Raw genomic sequence first — 21,696 nt, forward strand, 5'->3', positions numbered from 1 at the left:
AAGGATGAACTTCTTGTGAATCCAACCATGATGTCAGATTTAAAAAATGCTTTACGGTGAAAGCATACCTTACGATTATTTGAGAACATAGCCCAGCAGACAAATCATTACAAACAGTAACCAGCCAAGTAGAAGAGTTACACAAGTCAGAAATAGAGATCAAATTAATCAGTTACCTTTGATGATCTTCATGTGGTTGCACTCAGAAGACATTAATTTTTTCATTAAATGTTCCTTTTGTTCGATAAAGTCTCTTTATATCCAAAAACTTCAATTTTGTTTGCACGTTTGCTTCAGTAATCCACAGGCTCAAACGCAGTCACAACAGGCAGACACAAAAATCAAAATTGTATCCGTTCATAGAAACATTTCAAATGATGTTCATAATCAATCCTCAGGGTTTTTTTTGCCTAAATAATCAATAATATTTCAACTGGACAATAACGTCGTCAATATAAAAGGTTAACAAGAAAGGCACTCTCTCGGTCGCGAGCATGAAAAAGCTCTGTGACACGGCAGGGTTCACTCATTCAGACTGCTCCTACTCCCTCATTTTTCAGAATACAAGCCTGAAACAATTTCTAAAGACTGTTGACATCTAGTGGAAGGCATAGGAACTGCAATTTGAATCCTAAGTCAATGGATACTGTAATGGCATTGAATAGAAAACTACAACAACAACAAAAAATCCTACTTCCTGAATGGATTTTTCTCAGGTTTTTGCCTGCCAAATCAGTTCTGTTATACTCACAGACGCTATTTTAACAGTTTTGGAAACTTTATAGTGTTTTCTATCCAAATCTACCAAGTATATGCATATCCTATCTTCTGGGTCTGAGTAGAAGGCAGTTTAATTTGGGTACGCTTTTCATCCAAAATTCCAAATGCCTACCATAGAGAAGTTAAGGACAACAAAGTCAAGGTATTATAGTGGCCATCCCAAAGCCCTGACCTCAATTCTATAGAAAATGAGTGGGCAGAACTGAAAAAGTGTGTGCGAGCAAGGAGGCCTACAAACCTGTCTCAGTTACACAAGCTCTGTCAGGAGGAATGGGCCAAAATTCACCCAACTTATCGTGGGAAGCTTGTGGAAGGCTACCTGAAACGTTTGACCCAAGTTAAACAATTTCAAGGCAATGTTAACAAATACTAATTGAGTGTATGTAAACTTCTGACCCACTGGGAATGCGATGAAAGAAATACATATAAATAATTCTCTCTACTATTATTCTGACATTTCACATTCTTAAAATATAGTGGTGATCCTAACTGACCTAAAACAGGGAATTTTTACTTGGATTAAATTGTGACTGAGTTTAAACTGAGTTTAAATGTATTTGGCTAAGGTCTATGTAAACTTCCGACTACAACTGTATGTTAACAGTGCTAAAGCAAGTGAAATAGATAAACAAAAGTGAAATAAACAATAAAAATGAACAGTAAACATTACACTCACAGAAGTTCCAAAAGAATGAAGACATTTCTAATGTCATATTATGTCTATTTACAGTGTTGTAGCAATGTGCAAATAGTTAAAGTACAAAAGGAGAAATAAATTGCCCTTTTCTTGTGGCAACAGGTCACAAATCATGCTGCTGTGATGGCACACTGTGGTATTTCACCCAGTAGACATGGGAGTTTATCAAAATTGGGTTTGTTTTCAGATTATTTGTGGATCTGTGAAATCTGAGGGAATTATGTGTCTCTAATATGGTCATACATTTGGCAGGAGGTTAGGAATTGCAGCTCAGTTTCCACCTCATTTTTGTGGGCAGTGAGCACATAGCCTGTCTTCTTTTGAGCGCCAGGTCTGCCTACGGCGGCCTCTCTCAATAGCAAGGCTATGCTCACTGAGTCTATAGATAGTCAAAGCTTTCCTTAAATTTGGGTCAGTCACAGTGGTCAGGTATTCTGCAACTGTGTACTTTCTTTTTAGGGCCAAGTAACATTCCAGATAGCTATGTTTTTTAGTTAATTCTTTCCAATGTGTCAATTAAGTATCTTTTTATTTTCTCATGATTTGATTGGGTCTAATTGTGTTGCTGTCCTTGGGCTCTGGGGTAGGGGCTCTGTCTGTAGGGGACTCTTCACCAGGTTCATCTCTCTGTAGCTGATGGCTTTGTTATGGAAGATTTGTGAATCGCTTCCTTTCAGGTGGTTGTAGAATTTAACGTCTTTCTCTCTTGCTCTCTCCCCCCTGCCCTCTTTTAACTTAAGGTGATAGCTGTGTGTGTGTGTGTGTGTGTGTGTGTGTGTGTGTGTGTGTGTGTGTGTGTGTGTGTGTGTGTGTGTGTGTGTGTGTGTGTGTGTGTGTGCGTGTGTGCGTGTGTGTGTGTGGATGATTTATCACACTAAAGTGTGAGGGCTGTAGCCTGATCTGCTCTCTGCCCCTGTGTGTGTCTGTCTGCAGATGTTGCTAGCTAGTGCTTTAGTGCTAACGGTTGTCACACCATGGGGCCAACTGAACCTAAAGCTTTATTAGTTTGATTCCCTCGAACACAAACTCTGAGTGGGACAGGGGGGAGGGGTAGAAAACAGGACATGGGGAGAAGGGGTATAGGTGGGTAGGGCTGGGAGGGGAGAAGAGGGGTAGGGCTGGTAGGGGAGAAGGGGCATAGGTGAGTAGGACTGGGAGAAGGGGGAGAAGGGAGATAGGTGGGTTGGGCTGGTAAGGAAGGGGAGAAGGGGGAGAGGGTGGTGGCTCGTCAGGGGCTTAGGTGGAATATGGGACTGCCAATGTACGTGAGTGTGAAAGGGTGTGTGTGTGTACCCAAGTATCTTTTGGAATTCCGGGGAGCTGTGTGAACAAAAACTGTTCAGTTGACAGTGCATTTTTTGTCAACTGTCACAATAATTTTTCATTCTTTCTCTCTCTGCCTCTCTGCCCTGTATCTCTCTCACTCTCTGTCCCTCCCTCTCATTCTACTCTCACTCTCTGTCCCTCCCTGTCCCTCTACTCTCCCTCTGCCCCCTCACTCTACTCTCATTCTCTGTCCCTCCCTGTCCCTCTACTCCCCCTCTGCCCCCCTCACTCTACTCTCACTCTCTGTCCCTCCCTGTCACCCTACTCTCCCTCTGCCCCCTCACTCTACTCTCATTCTCTGTCCCTCCCTGTCCCTCTACTCTCCCTCTGCCCCCCTCACTCTACTCTCACTCTCTGTCCCTCCCTGTCACCCTACTCTCCCTCTGCTCCCCCTCACTCTACTCACTCTCTATCCCTCCCTGTCACTCTACTCTTCCCCTGCTCCCCCCCCCTTATTCTACTCTCACTCTCTGTCCCTCCCCGTCACTCTACTCTCCCTCTGCTCCCCCCTCACTCTACTCTCACTCTCTGTCCCTCCCTGTCACTCTCTTCCCCCCCCTCTCACTCTACTCTCCCTCTGCCCCCCCCCCCTCACTCTACTCTCACTTTCTGTCTCTCCCTGTCACTCTCTGTCCCCCCCTCTCACTCTACTCTCCCTCTGTCCCCTCCCTGTCTCTCCAACACACAAACACACACTCTCACTCTCTCTTTCCCTCTCAGGTTACTGTGGCTAGGGGTTTTCTGTACTTGTGTCTCTCCCATAGTGTGTGTGTGTGTGTGTCTCTCCCCTCTCCACTCTACCTCCTCTGTCCTCGTCCCTGCCTCCTGGCAGCAAGGAGCCACCCAGTAGCCAGCCTACAGAGAGCTGTGATTGGTTAGGGTGGAGTGGGACTGGACTAGAGGAGGCGGTAGGTCTGCTTTGCCTCTCTGCTCAGGGACGTGTCTCAACAGATGGTTGGGGTTAAAGAGTGTTATCACATCGTAGAGAGGATTAGAGCCGAGAGGTTGTCCTCTTCTTCTTCTCCTTCTTCCAGAGGAGCTGAGCTGTGTGGTCCACCTCTCCTCTCCACTACTCTACCACCAATACCAGAACTCTGCATGAGAACAAGAAGAGAAGAGGAGACGGGGAGAAAAAAAGAGATCCTTATCCTTCTTTCTCACACTCTCACTCCGGCACTCTGCTCTCCTGCCTTCCAGGTAATGTGAAACGTTTCCTTTGACACTTTCTTTCACCTTCTATTTCTCTTTTTCAGTCTTTTTATGCTTCCAGGTTTCTTTCTGCTGTCAGAGCTCTAGTTTTCCCAGTAGAGCTTAGAGAGTTTAGAGGTGAGAGAGACAGTCAAACACCTCTCTCTTTCTCGGTCTGTTGGCAGTGATTTATGGCAGCATGCAGAGATGTGCTTCTGTTCACTGAGAGACAGAGTTGTTTCACAGGCGCTCTACTCAGCACAAGACTGTGTGTGTGTGTGTGTGTGTTTGTGTGTGTCGCAGAACTTCAGAGTTTTCTCTGTGAATGACAGGAATTCCCTCCGTTGCAACATTCCACAGTCCTCAAGGAGTCGAATTTTAGAGAGCTGGAGCAACATTCCATGAATGGAATATTGTTGTTACATAAATACTGCATGGCTTCCTTCACCATTAACACGGAGTTTCTGAAACGAAGAAAGCAGATAGTATTGACTTGAACTCTGAGACCTGTGCAGTGCAGAGTGCAGTGAAATATGTCAGAGGTGGTTGCGTGTCCATTTGTGACGAGTATGTTTTCATTTTATTTACGCAAATATATCAAGTTTGAATTATTGGGAATTTCATATAAATCTCATCTCATCCACACGTCGTGTTTGATTCCGCAGATTCTTAACCCATGCTAGTGAACATTTTATTTTGGAGTTCGATTTTGGACTTGCTGAACAAACTAAAAAACTCCCCTTGGTTACCGCAACTCAACCACACAATCAGCAACACAGAGTACTTTGATAAATCAAACTAAGTGTGTTTGGTTATTTTCCTTACAGTGGCAGTAGAGCCAGACTGACTTAATGAATGTTGCTGTTCGGATCGTCTTCCCAACTGACTACCAAATGGCACCCTATTTCTCTATATAGTGCACTACTTTTGAACTATGGACCCTTGTCAAAAGCGTTGCACAATATAGGGAATAGGGTGCCATTCGGGACTGTCAGAGAGCGCTGCTGCAGAATGTACGCCTGACTTCAGCCATTTAACTCCATTCAAGTGAAAAGGGAGTCATTGAGAATGGAGTGGGAATGTGTTGTATAGTATTTCTACCTCTCGCTCGGGCACTGTGTGTGTGTGTGTGTGTGAAGTGTTTGTGACCTGACATTGTGCAGCTGTTTGGTGAAAGAGGAACAGAGTTTAGTGAGAGAAAGCTTTTGTGTGGATATGTGTTTACCTTTCTAAGTCAGCCGTTGGTCCACTTCCTGATTATCATCAAAGAGTGGTCTAATGCAACCAGCTTTGCATATAGATCCCCCTGTGTGGATTTTCACACCAAGTCTGTTGTATTGATGAGAGGGGCTGATGAGCAGATAATATAGAGGGGCTGTGAAAGGTTGCTAGATTAGCACGTCTACTAAATGACTCAAATGTAAATGTAAAAGGGTTCGGCTGTATGAGTAGCAGAGAAATTTGATCCAATTTTCTTACTGACCTAGTGACGTAACATTTATTGAAGAATCTGCCATAAATCCTCCCACAGTAACTCATTTGGTAGAGGATGTTGTTTTATTTGACCTTTATTTAACTAGGCAAGTCAGTTGAGAACAAATTCTTATTTACAATGACGGCTTACCGGGGAACAGTAAGTTAACTGCCTTGTTCAGGGGCAGAATGACATATTTTTACCTTGTCAGCTCAGGGATTCGACCTAGCAACTTTTCGGTTACTGGCCCAACACTCTAACCACCAGGCTACCTGTCGCCCCTTTAAAGAAAAGTTAAACAGAAGTTTCATACAGCATCTCTTTCAGTGGTATTGGTGGAAGAGAAACTTCACCACCAACTGTAGCTTTAACACGACCGATGTAAAACCTATCAAATCAAATGTATTTATTTAGCCCTTCGTACATCAGCTGATATCTCAAAGTGCTGTACAGAAACCCAGCCTAAAACCCCAAACAACAAGCAATGCAGGTGTAGAAGCACTGTGGTTAGGAAAAACTCCCCTAGAAAGGCCAAAACCTAGGAAGAAACCTAGAGAGGAACCAGGCTATGAGTGGTGGCCAGTCCTCTTCTGGTTGTGCTGGGTGGAGATTATAACAGAACATGGCCAAGATGTTCAAATGTTCATAAATGACCAGCATGGTCAAATAATATACCCCCGGACAGAGCCAAACAGGAAGGATATAACCCCACCCACTTTGCCAAAGCACAGCCCCCACACCACTAGAGGGATATCTTCAACCACCAACTTACCATCCCGAGACGAGGCCGAGTATAGCCCACAAAGACCAACCCAGACAGGAAGATCACGTCAGTGACTCAACCCACTCAAGTGATGCAACCCTCCTAGGACCGGCATGAAAGAGCACCAGTAAGCCAGTGACTCAGTCCCTGTTATAGGGTTAGAGGCAGAGAATCCCAGTGGAGAGAGGGGAACCGGCCAGGCAGAGACAGCAAGGCCGGTTTGTTGCTCCAGAGCCTTTCCATTCACCTTCCCACTCCTGGGAGAGATGAGTCTTCAGTAAAGACTTGAAGGTTGAGACCGAGACTGCGTCTCTCACATGGGTAGACAGACCATTCCATAAAAATTGAGCTCAATAGGAGAAAGCCCTGCCTCCAGCTGTCTGCTTAGAAATTCTAGGGACAACTGCGTCTTGTGACCGTAGCGTACATGTAGGTATGTACAGCAGGACCAAATCAGAAAGATAGGAGCAAGCCCATGTAATGCTTTGTAGGTTAGCAGTAAAACCTTGAAATCAGCTCTTGCCTTAACAGGCTAGCACTGGATTCTAGCAGGCGTATTTAGCACTAACTGAAGTTTATTTAGTGCTTTATCCGAGTAGCCGGAAAATAAAGCATTGCAGCAGTCCAACCTAGAAGTAACAAAAACATGGACTAACTTTTCTGCATCATTTTTGGACAGAAAGTTCCTGATTTTTGCAATGTTACGTAGATGGAAAAAAAAGCTGTCCTTGAAACAGTCTTGATGTGTTCGTCAAAAGAGAGATTTGGGTCCAGAGTAACGCCGAGGTCCTTCACAGTTTTATTTCATGTGTATGTTCCATAAGTATGTATGTAGTTCTGTGTTGAGCCTCTGTACATACAGTCCTAGGGTTGTGTGGAAGATCTCTGTATTTACGTAGTTACTGGTATATAAAATATACTGCCCTAGATTAAGTAAATGGAAAGTTTATGCAGTGGCACCGTTCAAAGCCTCTGCCAATTGGATGCACCAGGAACAATTAGCGTAAAATGTACACGACTGGTTCTGATTTCCGTGCCTGTCCGTCCGTTCCTGCGATGTACTATAGTGTCGGGGGAGAAGGCTCGAAGAGCTCTATTGAGAGATTGAGAAGACGGTCGTCGATTTTAGGAAGAGAAGGCTACAGTGAGATTGAGAAGGTACAGCAGATAAATGGCACTGTAGATTGTACTGTATCCAGTGCCAAGTAAGTCCTCCAAAGTGCTCATTTTGACCGGCATCTAATTTGACAAAACAATTGAGATGTACAGTATTATAACTGTTCTATTTGCCAAATTCTGTGCAACAGTCGTTGTTCTGCTTTTATTTGCCATAGTTTGTGGTGAAGATAATTCTTCGTCTAGATTATACTTAAAGTCTAGATTCTAACACAATTCTAGTGGTTGATGGTGCCAGGTCTTATAGGGAGACCCTCTTATACATTGTAGTGAAGTAGTAGTTATGCTGTCACTTGTCATAGCCAAATCATATTCAACACTATTCTCAGGAAAGTTTTCTTTGTGGTGCATATTGTTCTTAAAGTGCTGGTGGAAGGTATTTCCAGCCCGAAGAGCTGTAAGAGGGGAGACCCTTCACACAGGTTAGTGTTAGCCTGTTGGCAGCAACACAAGCAGCTGTTAGGTATAACGTCAGTGGGGTTCCAAGGGGGCAGCGCCGTGCCAAGACAAACATTGTCCCAGTAGCGATCTACCTCTCCTCTGCCTCGTTCGCTGTCGTTTCCGTCTGACTCGGGCTCTCTCTCTCTCTCTCTCTCTCTCTCTCTCTGTGTGTTTGTATTCACGCACTCGGCTTGAGCAGAGAGCGAGAGAGGGAGAAGGAGAGTGAGGGAGAGAAAGGGAGAGCGAGGGAATGAGCGAGCGAGATAGATACAGGCTGACTGAGTCTTGTAACAACACAGAGAAAATCTTAGTCATGCGAGAGGAGCAGTGTGTGTGTGTGGCGGGGTATGCCAGCATAAAGCCTGCATGGCTGTGTGTGTTGACTGACTGGTGGAAAAAATATCTATTGTGTGTTTACGACCAGACTTTGGAACGTGTGTAAAGTATCTTACCTTCCCAAGTCTCTCATTTATGAAGTCCATATACAAAACATAGGAGTATAGTTATTCCCCCCCCCCCCCTTATTTTATGTTTATAGAATGCCCCTTTATCCTCAAACCAGAACCACATTTTCACAGGTATTATGTCAAACAAACGGCTGTTACTATAGTGGACGACGTTTCATAGCTTTCTGACTGGCTGGATACTGTTGTACTTTATAAGACAGGGTAGAGTCAGTGGTCAGACTCTCTGCCAGTGTAACAAACTGCTTGGTGTAACCCTGAACTGTATACCGTCACGGTCAAAACATACTGATGCCGCGGTAGCTAAGACGGGGAGAGGTCTGTCCGCAATAAAGCGCTGCTCTGCTGTCTTACGGTCCTACAGGCCCTAGTTTTGTTGCACCTGGACTACTGCCCAGTCACATGGTCTAGTGCCACAGAGGGACATACAGTAGGCAGATTACAGTTGGCCCAGAACAGAGCAGCACGGCTGGCCCTTAAACGTACACTGAGAGGTAACATCAATGACATGCATGTCAATCTCTCCTGGCTCAAAGTAGAGGAGAGATTGACTGCATCACTACTTGACTTTGTGAGAGGTATTGACATGTTGAAATCACAGAGCTGTCTGTTGAAGCGACTAGAACACAGCTCGGACACCCATGCATGCCCCACAAGACATGCCACCAGAGGTCTCTTCACAGTCCCCAAGTCCAGAATGGACTCTGGAAAACGCACTGTACTACACAGGACCGTGACTACATTAACTTTATTCCACATCAAGTAACTCATGCAAGCAGTAAAATCAGAGGAAGAAAAAAAACGACACCTTACGGAACAATGAGGACTATGAGGAGACACACACAGGCACACACACACACACACACGCACACACACACACACACACACACACACACACAGGCACACACACACATGCACACACGCACTAGCACACTCACTCTACACACATGTAGGTATGATGGTATTATAAATGTTGTATTTGAGATATTTAGTGACGTAATAATGTTATGTGAACTGTTTTATTAAATGTTTTGCTTAATTTATTTGGACCCGAGGAAGAGTAGCTGCTTGGCTAATGGGGCAGCTAATGGGGGATCCTTAATAAATACAAATACAAACACAATGTCTCTCTGGGACCAATTGGGAAGGAGAGAGGGAGGGATGGAAAGAGAACAAGCAGAGATGAGGACAGAGACTAAAGACAGACCATCTCTGCATGGTTTACATGCGGAGATGGGTAAAGAGGGAGAAATTGGGATGGAAAGAGAGAGTAGATGGAAGAGATAAAGAGAGCATAAACGACCGTGTGAGTGACACTGTTTAAAAGAGCTGTCTCTTCTCAGCAGGCAGCGTGTGTTTTAGGAAGGAAACTCAACCACCCTCCTCATCCCTCTCTCTCTCTCGCTCTATTTTTCTCCCTCTTATTTCTCTCTCTCCTCCCACGTTCTCCTCCCCCCCCCCCCTACTCACTCTGTCCTCCCTCTCTCTCCTCTTTCCTGGTTTATCTCTCTATCCAGTCTTGATGACAGTACAGTTCCTCTCTGTAGGCTGATTGCATGGTAGAGACCGGAGAGATTGTCTATCCTCCTCTATCATCCTCTATCAAACTAAATGACCAGTATTTACCAAACAGCAGGCAGTGAGCTCATCTTTACCAGGTTGCATCCCAAATGGCCCCCTATTCCCTAAATAGTGCACTACTATTGACCATGGCCTATAGGGCTCGGGTAAAAAGTAATGCCCTGTATAAAGAATAGGGTGCCATTTGCCCCGAATAACCTCATATCCTTTGTGTGATCACAGTCTTTAGATCTGTTTCAGAGAGACACTTTCTTTCTCTTTCGGTTGCCTTGTAGTTGGTAGTGTTCTAGCAGAGATAGAGACACTGTGTGTTGTTGGTAGTGTTCTAGCAGAGATAGAGAGACTGTGTGTTGTTGGTAGTGTTCTAGCAGAGATAGAGAGACTGTGTGTTGTTGGTAGTGTTCTAGCAGAGATAGAGAGACTGTGTGTTGTTGGTAGTGTTCTAGTATGAAGCTACAGAGCGAAACTGTCCCGGTAAGGTTTCCTTGGGTTTGTAAGAGCAAGAAATGCATGCACTCACTGGCAGGTACACTCTGCAGTGGTCCGTGCTTCTACACCTGCATTGCTTGCTGCTTGGGGTTTTAGGCTGGGTTTCTGTACAGCACTTTGAGATGTCAGCTGATGTACAAAAAGGCTATATAAATACATTTGATTTGATTTGGTCTGCTCCGGGTGCTCACAATAGCAGTCTTCCTCTCTGGAGCTATAGGTGTCATGGAAGGTAAATGAGAAGGTAAACGAGAAGGTAATGAGAAGCTAATTGAGACCCTACATCCTCCACCTCTGTGCGTTTTGTTTTAAGTAGTGTCTCTCTTTTCTCGACCTTGATGAGCAGTTGTGAATTTCCGTGTTTTGGACTGTAACGTTCAGTCAGAACAAAGTTAGAGCCTGTAGTTATGTAGCGAGTTAGTTGAAAGACACATGGGCCCTTTAGTTTGTTGCAGTGAGTGAGAGTGAATGGGAGGGGAGAGCGGGGTAGTCCTTTGCTGTGTTACTGCACGTGGATGCAGCAGGGGCTTATAGCGAGAACAAGAGAGAGGGGAGGGAGGGAGGGAGGTGGAGAAAAGGGGGACGTTGAGAGCAAAGAAGTGAGGAGGAGAGAAGAAAGGGGAGGTGTGAACATGGGAGGAGAAGAGGAGGGGGATGAAGAGAGGAGAGAGATGCCTCTTAGGACGGTTGTGTCAGGGGTGAGTATGTTGTGATCAGAGCATGGGCCTCACGTTATTATACTGTTATTTAGGCGCACACACACACACGCACACACACACACACACACACACACACACACACACACACACACACACACACACACACACACACACACACACACACACACACACAATACATATGCATGCTTATGGACACACACAACCATCTTTTGAGCAAAGGGCAGGCATGGGAGCAGAATCAGGCAAACATGGTTAACATGTGTGTACACACACACTAACCACAACCACTTGCCCTCCCCTCCTACCCACCAGAGGCCTGCAGTGTCCCTGCCTTGTCATCCCTGTTGTCCCATAAGCTGCTCCCTGGGGAGCAGCAATCTGTTTAGGATTGTCAAGAGAAAAGGGTCCTGCCTGTATCACGTACCACGAGGCAGGCTGTCAGAATGCATCCATCCAATGGAAGTGGGCTGGGGGTTTGGGAGAAGTGGTGGCCCCTGGAGGATCCAAACCTTTCATCCACCGACTATAAAGAATGGAGATAATAAGGGAGGAAGGAGGGAGATTGAGGGGGGGGGGGGAAAGAGGGGGAGGAGAGAGGAAGGGAAGAGGGAGGGATTTGTGATGAACACAGCCCACGGCTCTTTATTATGCTCTCTCTCTCTCTCTCTCTCTCTCTCTCTCTCTCTCTCTCTCTCTCTCACTCTCTCTCTGTCTCTCTCTCTTCTCTCTCTCTGTCTCTCTCTCTCTCTCTGTCTCTGTCTCTCCTTCCTCTTGATGGTTGGACAGCTCTACTAATAAAAGCCAGCATGCATTTGCTTCAGCTCCTCTGCTCCTTTTCTTCCCTCTGCCCCTGGAGCGCACACACATTCAGACGCTGCCAGTGCCCCTTGTGTGTGAGACTGTGTGTGTATATTAGTGTGTTATGTGACCATGTGCGGGCGCATGGCCCCTAGTCTTGTGGTCTGTTTACTAGGGTCTTCATTTTATAGAGTCATTGTGGCCTTTATGGTCTAGGGTGTTATGGTAAAGGGTCTTTATGGTATATGGTATAGGGTCTTTATGGTCTAGGATCTTTGTGGTCTAGGATCTTTATGGTATAGGGTCTTTATGGTATAGGGTCTTTATGGTGTAGGATCTTTATGGTCTATGGTCTTTGGTCTAGGATCTTTGGTATAGGGTTGGTATAGGGTCTAGGTTCTTTAGGGTCTTTATGGTCTAGGGTCTTTATGGTCCTTAGGGTATAGGGTCTTTGGTATAGGGTCTGTATGGTCTAAGGTCTTTATGGTCTAGGGTCTTTACGTTCTAGGGTTTTTATGGGATAAGGTCTTTATGGTCCTTAGGGTATGCGGTCTTTGGTATAGGGTCTTTATGGTCTTTATGGTCTAGCATCTTTGTAGTCTTTGTGGTATAGGGTCTTTTGGTCTAGGCTCTTTGGGGTCTAGGGTCTTTAAGGTCTTTATGGTATAGGGCCTTTATGTTCCTTAGGATATAGGGTCTTTAGGTTATTGGGTCTTTATGGTATAGGATATTTGTTCCTTAGGATATAGGGTCTTTAGTGTATTGGGTCTTTATGGTCTTGGGTCTTCATGGTATAGGGTCTTTAGTATGGGGTCTTTATGTTCCTTGGGATATGGGGTCTTTAAGGTATAGGGTCTTTGTGGTATAGGGTCTAGGGACTAGGGTCTTTATGGTTTAGGGTCTAGGTTCTTTAGGGTCTTTATGGTCTAGGGTATTTATGGTCCTTAGGGTATAGGGTCTTTGTTATAGGGTCTTTGGTATAGGGTCTGTATGGTCTAAGGCCTTTATGGTCTAGGGTCTTTACGTTCTAGGGTCTTTATGGGTTAAGGTCTTTATGGTCCTTAGGGTATGCAGTCTTTGGTATAGGGTCTTTATGGTCTTTATGGTCTAGCATCTTTGTGGTCTTTATGGTCTAGGCTCTTTATGGTCTAGGCTCTTTATGGTCTAGGGTCTTTATGGTCTAGGGTCTTTAGGGTCTAGGGTCTTTATGGTCTTTATGGTATATAGTCTTTATGTTCCTTAGGATATAGGGTCTTTAGGTTATTGGGTCTTTATGGTGTAGAATCTTTGTTCCTTAGGATATAGGGTCTTTATGGTCTAGGGTCTTTATGGTCTAGGCTCTTTGGGGTCTAGGGTCTTTATGGTATAGGGCCTTTATGTTCCTTAGGATATAGGGTCTTTAGGTTATTGGGTCTTTATGGTATAGAATCTTTGTTCCTTAGGATATAGGGTCTTTAGTGTATTGGGTCTTTATGGTCTTTAGGGTCTTGGGTCTTTATGGTATAGGGTCTTTGGTATGGGGTCTTTATGTTCCTTAGGATATAGGGTCTTTATGGTATAGGGTCTTTCTGGTCCTTAGGGTATAGGGTCTTTGGTATAGGGTCTTTGGTCTATGGTCTTTATGGTCTATGGTCTTTATGGTCTAGGGTCTTTATGATCTAGGGTCTTAATGGTCTAGAGTCTTAATGGTCTAGGGTCTTTATGGTTTTTATGGTATAGGGTCTTTATGGTATAGGGTCTTTAGCTTCTAGGGTCTTTATGGTCTAGGGTCTTTATGGTCTAGGGTCTTTAGGGTTTTTATGGTATAGGGTCTTTGGTCTATGGTCTAGGGTCTTAATGGTCTAGGGTCTTTATGGTCTTTAGGGTATAGGGTCTTTAGGGTCTTTAGGGTATAGGGTCTTTATGGTCTTTATGGTATAGGGTCTTTATGGTCTAGGGTCTATAGCGTCTTTATGGTGTTTAGGGTCTTTAGGTTCTAGGGTCTTTATGGTCTTTAGGGTATAGGGTTTTTATGGTCTTTAGGGTAGAGGGTCTTTACAGTATAGGGTCTTTACAGTATAGGGTCTTCATGGTCTAGGGTCTTATGGTCTAGGGTCTTTAGGGTCTTTATGGTTTAGGGTCTAGGGTCTTATGGTCTAGGGTCTTTAGGGTCTATATGGTTAAGGGGCTTTATGGTCTTTAGAGTCTTTAGGGTCTTTAGGGTCTTTATGGTCTTTAGGGTCTTTAGGGTCTTTATGGTCTTTAGGGTCTTTAAGGTTCTTTGGGGTCTTTATGGTTTAGGGTCTTTAAGGTCTAGGTTCTTTAGGGTCTTGATGGTCTAGGGTCTTTAGGGTTCTAGGGTCTTTAAGGTCTAGTGTATTTAGGGTCTAGGGTATTTAGGGTCTAGGGTATTTAGGGTCTAGGGTTTTTGTCTTTATGGTCTAGGGTATTTAGGGTCTAGGGTATTTAGGGTCTTTGTCTTTATGGTCTAGGGTATTTAGGGTCTAGGGTATTTAGGGTCTAGGGTCTTTGTCTTTATGGTCTAGGGTACTTAGGGTCTAGGGTGTTTAGGGTCTTTGTCTTTAACGTCTAGGGTATTTAGGGTCTAGGGTATTTAGGGTCTAGGGTATTTAGGGTCTAGGGTCTTTGTCTTTAAGGTCTAGGGTATTTAGGGTCTAGGGTCTTTGTCTTTATGGTCTAAGTTGGATATAATATCTCTGCTGTAAATGTCCTAAACAGTGATAAGCTGAGGACTGAGAACGATTGAGCGATAGAACTCTATGTGGGTGAATATTGTCTTTAAGGAGTGGTTGTCTAAATTACAGTGTGTTAAGGCTGGCAGGTGCTGGAGTGTGTGCCAGGACAGATAAAAGTAATTGAATTACAAATGACGCTACGCACGCCTCGGAAAGCCACACGCATAGCGCCCAGGGCAATGGAAACGAGAGGAGAACACTTGGGGTACAAATTACAGGTTCAGTACGCCTTAGTTTGACTGACTGACTGACTGTGTGTGTGCATTTCTGACTGACATAAAGTATGTACTCACACACATTCACAGACTGTGTGTGTGTGTGTGTGTGTGTGTGTGTGTGTGTGTGTGTGTGTGTGTGTGTGTGTGTGTGTGTAGGCCTATGTGTGAGAGATATGGACAGCGGAGTGAAAGGCCTAGCACAGACGCCATGGGGCGAGAACGCACCAAGATATTTTTTACAAGGTATCATGTGTTACTCGGTGGCGGTCATGGCTGTAGATTGTTTATGACAGCCTGGGTCTGGCGAACCTTGTTCTCAGGGTCTCTGTCTCTCTGGGTTTCCTGAGAATACGCCTGCACATGCTCCACATTCTGGCGGTGTAGCGTTTCACGCTACCGTTCCTAGGACACAGGCACTTTAGCCGAGAGCTTGCTGATAGAGCTGCTACCTCTCTGTCTGGAATCTACAACCGTAGCGTGAAAGAGCAGTGGACATTTTCATAAATGTGTGTTTTAGTGCACACATGGAATCCAGAGTACATTGAGATGTAAAGTGTAATTAATACTGCCTGCAGTTCCTTAGTCTATATCAGTTGATGGCATTAATCAAGTTGTATGGTGCAACTGCAGTACCCTAGTTTGTAGTACACTAGTTTGTAGTACCCTAGTTTTAGGTCCGCCAGTACCAGAAGACAGTGTTTCCCAACCCTGGTCCTCCAGTACCCCCAACAGCCCAACCCTGGTCCTCCAGTACCCCCAACAGTACGTATTTCCATTGTAACCCTAGACAAACACACCTGATTCAACTCATAAGATGTGTTTGTCAAGGGCTACAACTGAACTGTGTTCTGTTGGGGGTACTGGAGGACCAGGTTTGGGCTGTTGGGGGTACTGGAGGATCAGGGTTGGGCTGTTGGGGGTACTGTAGGGCCAGGGTTGGGCTGTTGGGGGTACAGGATGACCATGGTTGGGCTGTTGGGGGTACAGGATGACCAGGGTTGGGCTGTTGGGGGTACTGGAGGACCAGGGTTGGGCTGTTGGGGGTACAGGATGACCAAGGTTGGGTTGTTGGGGGTACAGGATGACCAGGGTTGGGTTGTTGGGGGTACAGGATGACCAGGGTTGGGTTGTTGTGGGTACAGGATGACCAGGGTTGGGTTGTTGGGGGTACAGGATGACCAGGGTTGGGCTGTTGGGGGTACTGGAGGATCAGGGTTGGGCTGTTGGGGGTACAGGATGACCAGGGTTGGGCTGTTGGGGGTACTGGAGGACCAGGGTTGGGCTGTTGGGGGTACAGGAGGACCAGGGTTGGGCTGTTGGGGGTACAGGATGACCAGGGTTGGGTTGTTGGGGGTACAGGATGACCAGGGTTGGGAAACACTGCCCTAAGGCATTGCACAGGAGGCATTGGGATGTAGGTTTTGGTTTTGCTACTCTGTTGATTGACACATGGATTTGGTCTGGATTTCCAGCTTGGTCCAAAGTTACTCTGTAGAGAGAATTGGGTTGCGTCCCAAATGGCACCCATGTAGTGCACTACTTTTGACCAGGTACCATAAGGAATAGGGTGCCGTTTGGGAAGCACACTTGTTGTATCGAACATAGCACTCTGAAACGTCTTATGTTAATCCTGGTGTTTGGATTACACTTGAGATCGGCCCTAACTCCATTCTTGTGGTTGCTGTGGTGTAGCAATTTGTCACACACACGCACGCAGTCCACAAAGTCCACAAACAAGACCCAAATTGCTCTATGCCATGTCAAAACAATTGTCCTGCCCTTTTAAACAAATCTGTAGAACAAGTGGCTCTGTTCTGGAGGAGGAGCATTAATCATTCGAGAAAGACTGTTCACGTCCCAAATGGCACCCTATTCCCTGTATAGTGCTCTACTTTTGACCAAATAGGGAATAGGGTGCCATTATTATTTGGTCATTATAGACTTAGTTTTGTTAACTAGATCAGCAGTTTGTTTTCTTACGCCAGTGTCAATGAATAACCGGCTCTAAATAGCAAGCATGACTATCCTCACTGACTACACCTCTGAAAAACACACACACACACACACACACACACACACACACACACACACACACACACACAGATGAATGACTCAACACCAGGGCCGATCCTTAGTCCAACAACTTGTTCCTTATAGCTTCTCTTTCTTTCTCTCCTTCTCAGAAAGAAGGCCCCATGTTCATGAAAGAGTGATTTTAGTCTTAAATCTGTGCCACACTTCTCGTGTCAGTGATCAGTGCAGAAACATGCATTCTGGGATTACTGAAGTGGGTAAACTACAGAGGTTTTTATAAAAATACTAAAATGCTAATGACTCACTTTGGTCTCTCTGTCTGTCTCTCTGTGTGCTTGTGTGCCTCTCTCTGTCTCTGTCTCTCTCTCTGTGTGTGTGTGTGCCCCTCTCTCTATCTGTCTGTGTGTGTGTGCCTCTCTCTCTGTCTCTGTCTCTCTGTGTGTGTGTGTGCCCCTCTCTCTGTCTCTGTCTCTGTGTGTGTGTGTGCCTCTCTCTGTCTCTGTCTCTCTGTGTGTGTGTGTGCCTCTCTCTTTGTCTCTCTGTGTGTGTGTGTGTGTGTGCCTCTCTCTCTGTCTCTCTGTGTGTGTGTGTGTGCCTCTCTCTCTGTCTCTGTGTGTGTGTGTGTGCCTCTCTCTCTGTGTCTGTCTCTCTCTGTCTCTGTCTCTCTGTGTGTGTGTGTGCCTCTCTCTCTGTCTCCGTCTCTCTCTGTTTCTGTCTCTGTCTCTCTGTCTCTGTGTGTGTGTGTGTGCCTCTCTCTCTGTGTCTGTCTCTGTCTCTCTCTGTCTCTGTCTCTCTGTGTGTGTGTGTGCCTCTCTCTCTGTCTCCGTCTCTCTCTGTTTCTGTCTCTGTCTCTCTGTCTCTGTGTGTGTGTGTGTGTGCCTCTCTCTCTGTGTCTGTCTCTGTCTCTCTCTGTCTCTCTGTGTGTGTGTGCCTCTCTCTCTGTCTCCGTCTCTCTCTGTTTCTGTCTCTGTCTCTCTGTGTGTGTGTGTGCCTCTCTCTCTCTCTGTCTCTGTCTCTCTCTGTCTCTGTCTCTCTGTGTGTGTGTGTGCCTCTCTCTCTCTGTCTCTCTCTCTCTCTCTCTCTGTCTCTCTCTCGCTCTCTGTCTCTCTCTGTTTCTGTCACTGTCTCTCTCTGTGTGTGTGTGTGCCTCTCTCTCTCTCTGCCTCTGCCTCTGTCTCTGTCTCTGTCTCTGTCTCTGTCTCTGTCTCTGTCTCTGTCTCTCTCTCTCTCTCTCTCTCTCTCTCTCTCTCTCTCTCTCTCTCTTTGTCTCTGTCTCTGTCTCTCTCTCTTTGTCTCTGTCTCTGTCTCTCTCTCTCTCTCTCTCTCTCTGTCTCTGTCTCTGTCTCTGTCTCTGTCTCTGTCTCTGTCTCTGTCTCTCTCTCTCTCTCTCTCTCTCTCTCTCTCTCTCTCTCTCTCTCTCTCTTTGTCTCTGTCTCTGTCTCTGTCTCTGTCTCTGTCTCTGTCTCTGTCTCTCTCTCTCTCTCTCTCTCTCTCTCTCTCTCTCTCTCTCTCTCTTTGTCTCTGTCTCTGTCTCTCTCTCTTTGTCTCTGTCTCTGTCTCTCTCTCTCTCTCTCTCTCTCTCTCTCTCTCTGTCTCTCTCTGTGTGTGTGTGCGCCCCCCGCTGTGCCACCATGCTGCTGATTTCATGGGAAAGAAGTATATCTCTTTATTAACAATGACCTCAGTGGAAACCCATTGAAACAATTTGCTCAACTTCTTTTTTGTGGTTTTGGGGAGTCATTTATGCAAGATATATTTGAATTGTGGCACACAGAGAGGAGAAAGCCACCCATCACGAGTGAGTTTGACTGGCAGATTTGGTCCATAGACTGTTTTAAATGGGAGAACCAGGGTTATGTCCTAAATGTTACAATATTTCATATGTAGTGCACTACTTTTGACCAGAGGCCATTATGGTAGTGCACTATATAGGGTGCACTATAGTGCACTGTATGGGGATTAGGATGCCATTTGGTACACACCCCTGTGGTTGTCTAGAAAGGCTATATGGATGAAAATAGATACAGTATATTGTAGAATTATGATCTATACCGTACCAGTCAAAAGTTTGAACCCACCTACTCATTCCAGGGTTATTCTTTATTTTAAAATGTTCTACCTTGTGGAATAATAGTGAAGACATCAAAACTCTGAAATAACACATATGTAATCATGTAGTAACCAAAAAAGTGTTAAACAAATCAAAATATATTTTATATTTGAAATTCTTCAAAGTAGCAATCCTTTGCCTTGATGACAGCTTTGCACACGCTTGGCATTCTCTCAACCAGCTTCACCTGGAATGCTTTTCCAACAGTCTGGAAGGAGTTCTCACATATGCTGTGCACTTGTTGGCTGTTTTTTTTTTTTTTTACCACAGTCATGTAATGAACAAACTGTTGTAGTTGCAGCTGCCTAATCACTCTGCATGTCCATCAAAGACCACATCTCTGTAATTGCTTGTCCTCGATATTTATTCTCCTCTCTCTCTCTCTCTCTTTCTCTCTCTCTCTTTCTCTCTCTCTCTCTGTGTGTTTTTGTACTCCCTCTATTAATGCTCTTATAAAAGAGGTCTCCTGGAACTCTCTCTTTAAACTTTTCAAGAGTATCATCAGGGCCTCCAGATTACTTAGCAGTGCGGGACTAGAATAGACACCAGGGCCTCCTGATGAGACACCAGGGCCTCCTAATAAGATACCAAGGCCTCCTGATGACTCAGCAGTATGGGACTAGTATAGACACCAGGGCCTCCTGATGAGACACCAGGGCCTCCTGATGACTCAGTAGTATGGCAATAGTATAGACACCAAGGCCACCTGATGACTCAGCAGTATGGGACTAGTATAGACACCAGGGCCTCCTGATGACTCAGCAGTATGTGACTAGTATAGACACCAGGGCCTCCTAATGACTCAGCAGAATGGGACTAGTATAGACACCAGGGCCTCCTGATGACTCAGAAGTTTGGGACTAGTATAGACACCAGGGCCTCCTGATGACTCAGCAGTATGTGACTAGTATAGACACCAGGGCCTCCTAATGACTCAGCAGAATGGGACTAGTATAGACACCAGGGCCTCCTGATGACTCAGAAGTTTGGGACTAGTGTAGACACCAGGGCCTCCTGATGACTCAGAAGTTTGGGACTAGTATAGACACCAGGGCCTCCTGATGACTCAGCAGAATGGGACTAGTATAGACACCAGGGCCTCCTGATGACTCAGAAGTTTGGGACTAGTGTAGACACCAGGGCCTCCTGATGACTCAGCAGTTTGGGACTAGTATAGACACCAGGGCCTCCTGATGACTCAGAAGTTTGGGACTAGTGTAGACACCAGGGCCTCCTGATGACTCAGCAGTATGTGACTAGTATAGACACCAGGGCCTCCTGATGACTCAGCAGTATGTGACTAGTATAGACACCAGGGCCTCCTGATGACTCAGCAGTTTGGGACTAGTATAGACACCAGGGCCTCCTGATGACTCAGCAGTTTGGGACTAGTGTAGACACCAGGGCCTCCTGATGACTCAGCAGTTTGGGACTAGTATAGACACCAGGGCCTCCTAATGACTTAGCAGTATGGGAGGTTGTATGTGAAAACTATTTCTAAGAAGCATACTTTCAGTTTTTCCGAACTCATTTCGCTCATCCATAAGAGGGACATACCGGTGCTGGCACATGAGCAGATCAAGAACACAGCTGGAATGCCGATTTTAATCTGTTTACATGTCCTAATAATTCAAAAGATTGCTCTGAAAACCAGGTGTTTTAATCAGCGTATGTTTACTTCAATGTTTGACCTTCCTCCAATTGAAGATAAGCAGAGTAAGGCGTTTACATGACTATTGCCATACTTGACCGACTGCCATAATCAGTTAAATATCATACTATTACTGTCTACTGTTCATTTGCAGAGGGCCCGCATCTGAATGGTTCCACTTGTTACTAAGTTAAGCAGTTTGTTAGCTATAGTTAGGCTTATATGTTAGTTGCATCTTAGCTAGCTTGTTGTCTAGTAAGGAATGGTATTATTAACAGAGACATACTATGTACAGCGCTTTCAGAGGGAGAAAGTGTGTATCTTTCCACCATACACATACACGTTCTCCCTCACGAACACACAGTACACACACAGTACACACACAGTACACACACACACACACACACACACACACACACACACACACACACACACACACGGAGTCAACTCCCAACTTTTCCGAAACAGCCGTCCTCTTGTGTGTTTTAATCATTTCCCTCTCAGCGTTCCCGGCAGAGTTCCCAACGGACCACCTGGTGGCCGGGCTGCTTCAGCCTTTGATGTCTGTGGGAGCTGGATTAATTGAATGATATATTTACATGGACACATAATTAATGATGAGGGTCTAGCAGCCTGGGGATAAGGGCTGTAAGGGCACTACAAAGGGGCTCTCTGAGGGTCTCAGGGAGAAGGGTGTATGGTTTAGGGGTTGAACGCGGGCTACCGGTACGGATTCAGCTTTCACAGAACCAAGGCACTCCTTTAGTTACACAACTAAAGTGTTGGTGTTGTTGCAATCCAGATCTCTGTTGATTTATAGTTATCATAGATCAGTTGTCAGTACTGGGCTTGAATCATATTTGTCCTTACTTTGTGACGGAGCTGTCACTGGAGTGAGTGTGAGAGTGTGGTAACTAAAGAGGCAGCACTCCTTCAGTCCGTGGGCTGGACAGCAGTGTGGGAGAGAGATCCAGGCTTGACCCGTCTTGATGGGCAGCGCGCCCTACCCCTCTACCTCCACTACTCCCTTCTGCCCCGACCTACTCAGGGCACCCTGGGCCCTCCTCACAAAGGTTCTTCTCAGTGTACCA

At 45.5% G+C, this 21,696-nt stretch overlaps 1 protein-coding gene across 4 annotated transcripts in view; it reads left to right on the forward strand.

Moving 5' to 3' along the window:
- Positions 1-3,721: 3,721 nt before the first annotated feature.
- sulf1 (sulfatase 1) overlaps positions 3,722-21,696 on the forward strand; it is a 77,370-nt gene continuing 59,395 nt past the window's right edge. For 3 of the 4 annotated variants that reach the window (XM_036944106.1, XM_036944109.1, XM_036944108.1), the window contains exon 1: positions 3,724-4,000. The gene's annotated coding sequence lies outside the window, so the exon portion shown is untranslated. Of the gene's footprint in view, positions 4,001-21,696 lie in introns of all 4 variants that reach the window. The other variant, XM_036944110.1, reaches the window with a different exon arrangement.

Source organism: Oncorhynchus mykiss, chromosome 15, assembly GCF_013265735.2.
Source record: "Oncorhynchus mykiss isolate Arlee chromosome 15, USDA_OmykA_1.1, whole genome shotgun sequence".
Classification (NCBI taxonomy): Eukaryota; Metazoa; Chordata; class Actinopteri; order Salmoniformes; family Salmonidae; genus Oncorhynchus; species Oncorhynchus mykiss.